General features: G+C 45.9%; 1 protein-coding gene across 1 annotated transcript in view; it reads left to right on the top strand.

Moving 5' to 3' along the window:
• The window catches only part of ARHGAP26 (Rho GTPase activating protein 26), a 343,672-nt gene that overhangs the window by 118,368 nt on the left and 213,193 nt on the right, over positions 1-12,111 (top strand). The gene's annotated exons all lie outside the window — the stretch shown is intronic.

The raw sequence follows: 12,111 nt of genomic DNA, 5'->3' as shown, positions 1-12,111 counted from the left end.
CCATGGAAATGGTCCCATACAATAATGAGCAATACTGGACAGTTCAGATTAGTCAAGGTGCCCATTGGTTTAGGACAGCCATTAATCTAGCACATTAACCCATGAAGATCATTGCTATGGAGATGCAATGCCTTTTGGCTTAAAACTGGCTTTTCATGCCCAGTGCTGGCACTCTCTCCTACTGTAACACTATGCTGAATTGTAATCATAAAGCATTAATGATGAAAATGCTCAATGTTGTCCTGTATCCACCATCTTATACCTCCCAAAACTTGTACAAAATTGGGCCCTTTAGTTTTGTCTTACAACACAAGGATGTTGGATAGAAATCTTGCTTCACAGAAGTTGGCTTTGTACAGTAAATAAGAATGTAACCCTCATACTCCTGGAACTGTGTATTGCATATACTGAATGAAACTTAGAAACTTACTGCTCTAGAAAATAGCAGATCTTGCTTCCAGGATCCTTGTTTATTGGAGTGTTTAACATAGGATAGGCATGCTAACATCTGTAATTCCTTGTAGAAATGTATAGGTTCAGAGAATAACACTAAAATGGATTCAGTGGCTTGAATCATTGTACTCATTGCACAATTGTAGAACAAAATGATGATGTGCTGCTGTTTCAGTCAGGACTAAGCATGGAATGTGAGGAGAGAGCCAAGATGCTTGTCACAAATTGGAAAGGTTGGCACACTGCTGCCTTACCTCCTAGCAGTGAGAACAGCAGTTGGATTGAGACAACCTCCATCTGTAGGTCTTGTGATTTTATTTTTTATTTTTTTTTATTTTTTTGCACAGCTAATTGTAGCAGTCAGTTTCCTTTGGTTTATATAACTTTGGGGCTAGAAATGGGGGTAGTCTTAATTCTTTTCCAGAGCAGTTTCACTGGCTTTTCTTCAAAATGTTCAGCATGCTCATTTAGTAGCTCTTCTCCAGCGTTCTGGTATTTAAAGACCAATGTTCTGGTATTTAAATGAATTGATTGAGAGGAGGGGAGATTCCCAAGTTTGTGCTTATTTATCACAGACTGAGTCAAGGGTAACATTTGTGTTTGCTCAGAGAAGTGACTGCGGTAGGTTGTGGGATTAAGAGAGGCACAAATTAGGTTGTTTGCTTTGTGGCAAAGAACTGAACAAGATAAGCATTTGAGTAAGATTGTGGCTTTGCTTGCCAAGTCCTGCAGTAAGCATGCCAGCCAGAAGAGAGATCGCAGTGTCAGCAGTACCTTGTTATTCTTTTCCAAAACATGCTCATGATCAGACACCTAGAGATGATCTTCACAGAAATGCATGCTAAAATATGCAGAAAAGTCTCTGGAAGGCATGGGAACTTGAGGTTTTAAAAACATCATTTTAAGGAAAATGAGCGTAGTCCAGTGGCATAATGTAAGGTTAGGAGTGGAGAAGCATCATCCTAGCTGAGCAGCATTCATTCATTGCGTGGCCTACCCACTTAGTTAGAAATGGCTGATAATATAAAGGAAGACAAAACTTCCTGTAATCTTGGCAGAAAAAATATGGTATGGATGGGATCTGAGCAGAGCCCTTCTGGTAGTTACTGGCCCTTTAAAAAAAAAAAAAAAAAAGTATAAATAAGACAAGTAAAAACCCACTGAAATATTTTTCAAGTGGTCATTTCAAATGGGAGTTGTCTCTGTTGATGCTGTAAACTGTCTCCTCTGTTCTGCCGAGGCAGTTGATGCCAGTCCTTCTCTTGTGGTTTTTCTCATGTAGTGTATCCAAATTGAATTATAAAACCAGGTCTATTTGCATCATTTTGTCTTTGGATGGGCAAAAGTTGGAAAGGCTTGGTCCTTTCTGAGAAGCTTCTAAAAGTTCGCTAATGTGAGTGGTAGAGAGAACCCAGAATAGCGAGTGGAGACTATAGGGCCATATAATACAATGGGAAGCTACTCTTCTGATCATCAGCTGGCTTCTGTGCACACTTGCGGTCACTTTATTCAGGATTCAAGTGCAGGTCCCATTTGCCAGTTCGTCAGTGGTTGGGGTTGACCCGATAGAGGCTCATAGGCTTTATTCCATTCTAAACTGAGCTACTTCTGAAGAACGGTTTCTTCTTTGGACCAAGTCGACCCAGCTCCCTCGAACCTAATAGCTACAGATTGCTGCGCTGAGATTGTTGGATCTGTCTTTCAAGAACCCAACATCAGAAAGAGCCTGCCAGGTCAGTCCTATGTGACACTCCAGTGCATGTATAAGCATGTATAAATCCTGTTTAGTGCCTGATCCTGCATGTAGCCGAGTGCTCTATAAATGCTGGGAAGTCGAGAGGAGCTGCGAGGAGACCACTAAGCCTGTTGCAGGGGTCATGGAGGGCTCGATATTACTGGGAGATGTTTAGCTGCTACAGCTCCACAGGAGCACGTTCATAGGAACAGGTGGCATAACTTACCCTCTCTCTGGAATCTGTTAGCTAGGATCACAGCTAAGTGTATGCAAGATCCACTCTGATTTTATTTTGTCCTCCTCAGAATAAGTGGTTCATGTTAATTCTCTCTCTTTACATTTGTAGCCCTGGAAGCCAATCCTAGCTTTTACTGATGTCATTTAACCAGGCCTGTTAATGGCACCTCAGTCTGCTTAGTGTAGTCGTAGTTCTGCTCCATAAAACTCGCTTTCCCTTTTGTTTGTTAAACTTATTATTTATGTCTACTTGCCTGTGGGCTGAGGCAGTAGATGGAAAGGGTAATGAGGGGCACACTTAATTCTCCCAGGGGTTTAAGTGGCCTGCTCAGCAGAGTGATCTATTCCTTTTGAGCTTGCTCTGTCCAGAGCCTGGAAACAACAGGCTATACAAATGCTGCAGGAGGTTGTCTTGTACATAACAGGAGGCTTTGTCACGAAGACAATGTGAGCTGGATGCCATGTTACTCGCGCAGCACTTGGAAAGAAGGGCATGTAGGGGGTGTGATGCTGCGGGAGGGGCTCTCCACCAGACCCATGCAAAATGGAGGAAGACGGGTGTGGCGAGCTGTTATGTGGGCTGTTGACCACTAGATGGCAAGCTGAGACCAATGGGCTCATTGCACTTGTGCCCTGAAATACTGGAGCTCTGCTCTGCAGCAGAGGAACTATGTAGTAATGTTCTACTTTTAAAGCAGCGGCGATGTTCCCCTCTCTTTTCAGTGGCGTTCTTCTTTGCTGTATGAAGAGGAGACACACAAGTGCCCTGTGGCCTAAAGTGATAACATGGAGACCTTGCCAGCTATCCTGGGGTTAATCCTCGGGATCTCCCTCCCCGTGCCAAGAGTGGCTTGGCATGCTTAGGGAGGCAGCTTGCCCATCTGGGGCAGGGGAAGGGAAGAGGAGTGCCTCTCTCCACTCTGCTCTGGTCCCTTTCGCTGCTACCATGGTGAAGGCTTTCAGTACAGAGTGCATTTTTGGTCTATTTTTTTTCCAAGTGAACTTGGGCCCTTGGACTGTTTTGAACAGTTGGTAGCTCTGTCCCACTGCTCCAGCTCCTGGAGACTTGAGCATATGCTCTGAACAGCTCCCAGAGAGACCCTGCCACCTGGAAGAAAGTTGGGGTGTCCCCTGCGAGCAGCGCACACCTGACTTTTTTTCAGCGGGGCAGAGCACCGGTGACTTGTGTTGTGCGGGGCAGGGAGCCCATCAATTTGGATTCCTTTGTCTCGTTCTTTACCTCCCTTTGCAGCTGAGTCTGCCCCTGCTCTTTTCAAGGGTGCTCGTTGCACTCTGCACTCCTCCCTCCTTCCCCTCCACCCCATTTTAATCTATTTTTAACTCTTCTGTTTTTAGCGCTGAAAGATTCTTGGATGTGATGAGGAACAGCGGGGAAGGGGCAAACTGCAGCAGTTCAAATCCATCTTCTTCAGCAGAGGTGCCAAAAGCAGCACCCCCCACCCCTCCTCCCCTTTAGTGTCGAAAGTAAAGCACACTCTAAGAAGAACACTGCTTCTCTGCTCCTGCCATGTTATTATAGGGGCCTCTAGCAATTTTCAAGCCAGGTGGAATTTTTTAATTAAGCTGAATTGGAAATGCCCTGTGAACTGCAAGCCCCTTCTTCCTCTTGTCCTTTTAGCTGCTTCCCCTAGTGCCTGAAGGGCTTTTTCTTTCTTCTCTTTCTGTTTCTCCTCCTTGCTTTTCCTTTGCCTCACTCTTTCCTTTTGCACGTGAGACTAGCTTGTTGCAGGGAGGGGAGGATGTTCAAAGCACAGAGTTTACCCAGTGATAATAAGCTGCTTTTGAGCCCCCTTCTGCAGAACCTTCCCCTCGCATCTGTTCAGAGCGGCGCAGAGAGCTGTGCTCTGTGGATTCGGTCGCTGGGCTTCCACGTTACCATGGCGATCTGCTATGACCATATTAATAAATCTCAACCTCTCTCCGGGCTCGAGAAAGAAAATACAGATATGGCCATGCATCTGACATGTGTTTTGGAAAAGCGATCAAGTTTGTACTGTGGAGTTCACAGGGTTGGTCCCTTGACAGAACCTGTTGGTGCAGGGACGCGAGAGATCAGGATGAGCTCTGTGTCCTGCAAGATCATGCGCTGGCGCTTTCAGTAGAGGTCTTCGTCTAATGTTGTTTTTAATTGGAGTGGGCAGTAGGTCTGCCCTGTCTCGTTGGTCTGTCATGCTCTTGGTGGCTGTGGCCTGTAGCCTCCCCAAATGGGTGCGGTGTCGAGAGACTGCGGGTGGCACCAGAGGTGAGGGATTGATCTGTGAAATTGCTGAGGGACGCTGCTCTGACAATGAGACTATTCAGTCTAAGGGCGCATCGCTTACTTTATACATGCCTTGCACCCAATTTACAACATTAGGCAAGGTAGAAATACAATCATCATCTACAACATAATGTCTGCATCAGGAAGGCTTTCAGATGCAATTTGGAGGAAGAAAGTGGGCATGGGGATTGTACTGTTAATTTAAATTGAGTTTTTAGTATTTGTGAATTGGGTCCTGAAAACTGATTTTTTTTTTTTTTTCTGCCTTAATTAGCACAATGAGTTCATAAAGGTAGGAGAAATAGAAGGAAAGGACAGGAAATGGAAACCTACCCAGCTGTGCTTGGTTAGGTCTTTCTCCAGGGTCTTGGCCGTGCTAGGGTATTTGGGAGAGATGCTTCCCAAGAAATGCTCTACCATTGGCAGTAGCAGGACTAGAGACTAGACTCAGGTGTAATAGCTCTTGTGTCTAAGCATCACCATAAAAGAATATGTAAATATATCACTACATCTGTTGGACTTTGTACTTGGAGATCTCTAGCTGATTCGCAAACTCTGGCTATGCCTCATGGTATTTTATATGACTGATGTTTAAGTGAGGGTGAAAATGAGGCCAAAAAAGGTTAGGACTTACCAGAGTTTATCTGGTGGGTCTGCAGCAGACCTAGGAATATATGCAAATATCTAATTTCCAATTCTAACTTGGGAGTCTAGCTCCTAGCCCAAACTTCCCCTGCCTGACAGATGTTCAGTGGCATTGGAGCTGGTCTCACATTTCGGCCTTGGAAATGTAATTTAATGTTTTATAGCAAAACCCAACACACCAGCAAAACCCAACCTTGCATTCCCCTCCAACACAAAGTACACTTCCCCCACCTCACATTTAGCTGCTGGGAATTCTCTTCTGAAATTGTTTCATTTTCCTCCTCTAATTATACAAAATGGTGAGAGATTAATTTCTCAGTGGAAATGATGTGTCTTTTGAACTCCATCCAGTGCTTTAAACTTCGGCATTCCTGTCATTTTGGCTCATTCAGAAAATAAATTAACTTGAAGGATTTCAGTCACAACACCCTAACACACCACTGGGCGGATGGTTGGATATGAAGTATACAAATTCCCAGCCTCCCAATACTGCGCCAGAATTAACTGGAAGCTCTGGATTTGTTTGATTACTTCATTTCCTTTGATCTCTTTTTCCCTGGAGGTTATTTGTGTGTTATGTTCTGTATAGGTCCTTATACTATGCTCATTACTGTAGTAACTGGTAGGGCACTAAAACTCCCCTTGGACTAGGACTGGGGTCAGCGACTTGTGCTGAAGACGCAGTATTACTCCTGCAGCAACAACAAAGCCATGCAAGGTTGAAGGACTATCACTCTGGCTACTGATAACATTAGCAATGCTTTCCTTTTGCATACTGCTTGCATATTGTATCCCGAGTGATATCCATTAAAATACATTAGTGGTTAGAGCAAGTAGAATTTTTTAATTGGCTTTTTTTTCCCAATTTTTTTTGGCTAAAAATTGCTTTTAATCGGAGCACAATTACGTATTGACAGTGTTAAGTTTTCAGTGAAATCTATTAATTTAGGACAAACATGTTTTGGGTCTCAGCTTTATTGTGTATTTGACAAACACTTGAAAATTTGGTGGGTAAAGTAAGATGAAGAAGATGACAGACCCATATGTAATCTACATTTTTGGTAGAAGCTAAAAAACATTCCCTGAGCAGGTTTGGTCATTCCTTTTTAACACATGGTTGGCTGGCTGCATGAAAGGAACTTGGGATGTAACTTAGTCAACTGACCGTTTTGTGAAAACTAGTTTCCTTTTAGGCTGTCTGTGTGGGTTGTAGCTGGTTATGTGGGTTCGCAGGGGACTTTATTTGCCAAAGCTGTCAGTCCAGTAAAGTTGAGAAGTTCTCAGTATTACAAACAGTGATGTATTCAAGGGAGGGGAGGATAGGTAAAAAAAACAATCTGTTTCTGCTCCTATTAAGCATTCTTTCTGGCGTTATCATAGGTTTAGTATAATGTCCTTCTGTCTGGTGCCCTATTTGTCTTCAGTCTTCACAGCTCCCAGCAGCCAATTGGATACCTCACGTAATCAATTAAGTGTCACGCGACTGCGGACTGCTTTTCGCTGATCTAAGTTTGCCCGTGATGTTGAGAGTTGGGGAACAATTCATAAGGATTTTTCCTATCTATCTGCCAACTATGATGCTCCTCTGCAACTCCCATTAGCTTTTTTTTTAATGCCAGAGTGCAGAGGATGGCTTTCCTGTGAACAAGTCATCTTGGTTGTTCTCTGCCAGCTCATTACAATGCTGGTTAACGTCTCTTCAATCCTCATGCCAAAGTGACACATGTGTTCCAATCTGAGAATGTTATCCAGGATGTGTAATATTCTTGGACTCTTCAGACTACAACTTCTTGTCATCCTTTTTTGCTGAAGAGGCCAGCTGCAGAAGGGAGATTTATCTACTCTGCAAGGTTTAGTAATTCAGGTAATCTTTGAAGGTTGCTCCAAGAGAACATCTAACAGATACATTTTTTTTTTTTTTTTTTGGTGCTCAAACTGGATTTACAGTTGATCACAGTTCTCTAATTTCAGAGAGATGAGCATTTACAGTATACTAGGATATGCTTGGTTTGGCAGATTTCCGAAAAAGAGCCTAGAAAGCTTACTCATAGTAGGCTTTTTCATGAACTTCTGTAGTGCTGGATAAGATGAGATGCAATAGCTAAAGGATGATGAGTAAATTGCCCTCTCGGCCTTCTGCTACTGCACTATTACCGTATTTTTCTTATTTCAAGGCATGGTAGCATCCCCGTCTTGAGGCTGTCCTCCAGCATAATGGTTTCTTCAGCACGTCTGTCAGCGAATTCTCCTCCTTGCACCTCTGACCTTCCTCTGGGGGTGCTCTGTCCTGATCCCATTCTCTTCTCCCTCACTTCACAAAGAACTTGTAATCCCATGCTCAAATACAAACTCTGTTGTCATCTGTATGTGGATGACTCTCAGATCTAGCTCCCTCCTCCAGACCTGTCTTGCTGTCACTAAAATCTCTGACATTTCTTGGTACATGTCCCGGCACCAGCTAAGCTCAGTGTGGCTAACTCTTAATCTTTTCTCCTGAGATTCTGTCCCCCTTCAACTTTTTCCAACAGCTGTGGTCACCATCACCTTCTGGGTGCCGGACATCCTTGACTTGAATTTTTCTGTAGGTCTTCACATCCTAGCTGCTTCAATCTTGCTGCTTAACATATACTTTCCTGCTTAACATGTCTAAGAAACGGCCTATCCTGTCCTTCCACATAGATAAAACTCTCATCCAGGCTCTTGTGTCTCGGTGGGTGCATCTACATGAGGCATTTACTACGGATTTAACTAATTAGCACCACAGTAAAACGTCACTGTCTCCATGTGCGCTGCTATTAGGATGGAGTAAACTAATGAACTCCGCTGTAGGTTGGTGCTGCCAGTCACAAGTACTGTCCTATGGCGGAGTTATTTACTCTGCCACAAAGCACATGTAGATGCCAGTGGGGCTGGCTGGGGCATGAAGGTCTTCAGTGCAGGGGATGTCTGCCAGCTAGCTCCGTGCTGTAGCACCCTCGTGCGCCAACCAGCCCCTCCACAGCCCAACGGAGCCAGGTTGGAGCAGCCTCAGGCTGGCAGGCTGACCTCCAGGGCCCCCGGGCTGGCAGGCTGACCTCCAGGGCCCCTTGCCACTGAGGCTGCTTTGCCCCGGCTCAACGTACTGTGGTCCCGGGTACACATGTAAATATGATGCCCGGGAGTAATAAATTCCAGTGCGAACTGTGCTGGAGTTTATTCAGCTGCATTAACTGGGCGTGTAGATGTGCCTGGTCAGTCCAGTCTTCGCAGTGGCATTTGAATGTACGTACACAGGACAAGATTGCATTTGTTAAGGCCAGCAAATAGGATATTGCGCTGTCACCCCTTTCTAGACATGTTTACTTGCTCTCCAGTCTCCGTTGTATCCAACATAAGCTGCTTGTTTTCACTTCCAAGGCCCTTTTGTTGGTCTTTCTCCACCCTGCCCGTCCTCACGTTTCAAGAGGCTGCCTCCTTCTAGCTCTAATACTGAACATCTCTCCCACACTCTCACTTTTTTTGTGCAGATCTCTTTGCAAACACCTGCAAAGCTCTCCCTATATCCTTCTTCATTTTCTTCTTTTGAAAGGCTTCCTGGCTTGGATGCTTAACTAAAAGAAAAACTGTTAAGCTGCTTCCCTATATATGTGTCCGTATCTCTCTTGCCTTAGACCAGTGGTGCTCAACCTTTTTCCCTTGGTGGGTCAGATGGGCAGTGGCCAGTCCATTGATGGGCTGGATGTGGCCAGTGGCCCTGACCTGGCACCTGGAGTGGGCTCAGCAGAGCCCTGTTTGGCTATGTGGTGGCAGCTGGGGAGCAGGGGCAGGGGGTATGGGCTGGCCCCAATTCAGCTGAACTGGGTGTGGTGGGGGGGGAAGAGTATGGCCTGGCCCCAACCTGGTGGTGCAGAGAGAAGGGGCTGTAGCCTGGCCTGGATCTGGCTATGTTGGCAGAGCGAGGATAGGAATTTGGTGGTGGGGAAGGGTGGCCACTGCTCCCCTGCTGCCAAATTTCTTATCCAGTGGGGAGCCCTGGTGGCCAGATGCAATGGCTGCGGCCTGGAGGTTGAGCATCCCTGCCCTTGACTATAATCTCCTTGGGGAAAAAGGACCATCTACTTGCTACAGTTGGTCTAATAAAAGATGTCACATCTGTTCAAAAAACCCTGCCCCATTTACTTGTTACATTTTTGTAAAGTACAGTGGAGGCCTAAGGGCTGCTTGGGCTCTGTGATGGTATCAGTAGTCTGCTCTTCTTGAAGAATCTCCTGCACGTCGTATCTAAGAGTCCCATGTACTGCAAACCTCCCCTTGTCCTAGTTATTGTGCCCTCAGTAGTCTCCACTGACCCTCATCTGTTAGTTTTTTTTAATGACCTTTTGAAAGTGGTTATGGGAAATCTTCAGTCATTTGTTTTCTCTTCTTCAGTGAGTTGGTGTCTGTGAGAGAAGTGTGGATTGTGATTGCTTGGGTATGTAAATTCTGCTGCTACTCTTGAGGGTTTTGGTGACCGGTTTAATTTCTGTCATCTCCCCCATGTATGGCTTTTCCATTACCAGTTTTTCCTACCCTCCTGTAATCAGTTCTTTCACAAGAATGTTTTTATTTTTGGGGGAAGGTGGTCTGATCCTTCTTTACAGGAAAATGGTTATTTATATCTTGTGTGTCTGTTTCTCTGGGCTCTTCCTGTCTAAGTGTGTTTATCTCCTTTCTTTTCCTTCCGTCCAGGAAGAGCACACACCAACTGCAGACACTTCCTCAGCCTGATGAGAGGTTTTTAAACCTGAAAGCTTGCTTAAATTTTTTTTTCCCAACTATTGTAAGTTGGTCTATTAAGAGGTCTCAGATTCACTCAAATAACCTTGTCTGCCTATACCCTTAGGCCAACACTGCTACAACCTACTTCCTTTCTTAGTGTTTATAGCAGGGTTTTATTTTTCCCTTTTCATTCTCTTTTCCTGACCCTAACCATTTCCCATTTGTTGCTTCTTGGTTTCTCTCAGCCATTGTCTTCTGAATAGAGCTTTCCCCATGCTCTTGCTTATAATAAATAAATCAAACAATCTCTCCATCTGCTGTTGTGCCTTCTCTCTTTGTACCTATTCAGCTTGCCTGACCCAATAACCTTTCCTTGAACCATACTGGTAGCCTGCTATCTGCTCGCTCACAGCTTGAAACGCTATCGACCACTAAGCGTCTCTGTTGGTGAAGAGGTATGTCATATCCAGGAAACTTGTTTTTTTCCATTTAAAAAATCACAAATTCTGATTAATAGTTACCAGTTCTCTGATTTTAAAACCCCCAAATCCATGTCTTTCTGCAATTAAAATGAAACACCACTATATGTGTATGTGTGTATATATAGGTATCAGTTGAACACAAAGTAATCATTGATATATTTACAATTTTAAAGCAATTTGGAAGCCTACCAATGCCCCAATCAGTATAGTAAAATAAATTCTAAATACCTATACACTTTGGCATTTGATTTGGGGTTTTTAATCATGAAAAATCAGAGCACACCCTTCCCCCTCCGCTTACCAGGACACTGGTCCAGCTGTGGCTGTTGTCATCCTGTCCTGTCTCACCCCTCGGTCCCTCCTCCCACTGCTTTGTGGTGCTGAGCAGCCCTGCCTGTTATGCCCGTGCCCTGCCCCTCACTCACTACTCACAGCCCCCCATGCACTGCCAGTGCCCCTTACTCCCCACCCACAGTCTCCCAGACCACTCTGCCCTGCTGGAGAGGCCCCGCAGCTACCAGGGCTACAGGGCCAGGGACCCAGATCTGTAGCCCCCTGCCCCCCACAGCAGTGCCTGTGCCCCAGCTGCTTCCCGTGGGAGGTGGCAGCTGCTGCCGCAGAGTGGAGCCCAGTTCCCCGTCCCCCATGGGTAGCTCAGCCAGAGCAGAGCCCGTGGGGGGGCCAGGCTCCACGTGCTGCTGTCCTTCCCTCGGGGCCTTTGCAGTCCAGTGGGTGGGACCCAGTACAACAGGGCACAGAGGAGTGGGGAAGCTCCTGATGCCACTGGGGAGTCTTAGCCTGCAGTAGGCACTGCACCCCTGCCTCTGCCCCATCATGTGCAGATCTAGGGGACACATGCTCCCCCCAGGCGTGTGCACAGTAGTGGGAAGCCAGCCCCCCTGCCATCTCCCTGGATGAGCCACCTGTGGCTCCATCCTGCTTCCCCCTGGGCCCTATGGCTGCATATGGCCCTGGACCCCAGGTCCCATGTACCATACTGGCTGGGCAGCAGCCCCAGCCTCAGCCTTGCCCTAACTCCCTCCCTCTCTTCCTCACTATGGGAGCCACAGTTCCCCCTCCCCCCCAAATTACCTGTGCGGAGCTGCTCTCCAGGCTGCCTGGCGGCCATGTGCATGTGTATGTGCGCACAGGCACATGGCCCCTGCCCAACTACCCTCCTCTCGCTCCTGCCAGCCTGCAAGGGAAGATGCATCGTTTCCAGAATTTTTCTCCTTGTACAGAGAAAATCCGGGTTTTACTGTGTGTTTTCCATGGCGAATGGAAGGCCCAGATCCCTGGTCATATCTGTACAAGTTCCCCTTTTTAGATTGTTTGTAAAGATGGAGAGACCTCACTCTCAGCTAGAGCAGTAGAATTTCCATTTTGCGTGCCACACTTCAGGCAGCTGCTACAGTTGTGCTTAATCCCCTTTTTGTGGGGCCTTTGTGACATTCCCTGGAGAAAAGGAAACAGGAAGATGTTTGCTTATCTTTCTTTTTTAAATAAATAAAACAGCCCAAGCTCCTAAACCGATTCAGAAA

This window comes from Alligator mississippiensis, chromosome 9 (genome assembly GCF_030867095.1).
Source record: "Alligator mississippiensis isolate rAllMis1 chromosome 9, rAllMis1, whole genome shotgun sequence".
Taxonomy (NCBI): domain Eukaryota; kingdom Metazoa; phylum Chordata; order Crocodylia; family Alligatoridae; genus Alligator; species Alligator mississippiensis.
This window is presented reverse-complemented; position numbering and strand designations above follow the sequence as displayed.